Here is a 276-nt window from a genome sequence, read left to right as displayed (position 1 = left end):
TGGTCTTTTTGAGACAGGGTCTTGCTATGCATTTCAGGCTGGCCTTGAGCTCATTTTATAGCCCAGGCTGGTCTCAAACTTACAACGATCCTCCTGCCTCAGCCTCTTGAGTGCTAGGATTACGCCACCACTGGGAGTGTGCCACCATGACCCGCTGAGATAATGTGTATTTAGAGCATTTAAGTAACCACTAAAAGTACAAGCCAGGCACGGTGGCACACATCTGCAATCCCAGCATTCAGGAGGCTTGCAGGAAGATTGCTGGGAGTTTGAGGC

Source organism: Chinchilla lanigera, unplaced genomic scaffold (genome assembly GCF_000276665.1).
Source record: "Chinchilla lanigera isolate Chin_1 unplaced genomic scaffold, ChiLan1.0 scaffold00012, whole genome shotgun sequence".
Taxonomy (NCBI): Eukaryota; Metazoa; Chordata; class Mammalia; order Rodentia; family Chinchillidae; genus Chinchilla; species Chinchilla lanigera.
Note: the sequence above shows the minus strand (reverse complement) of the source record.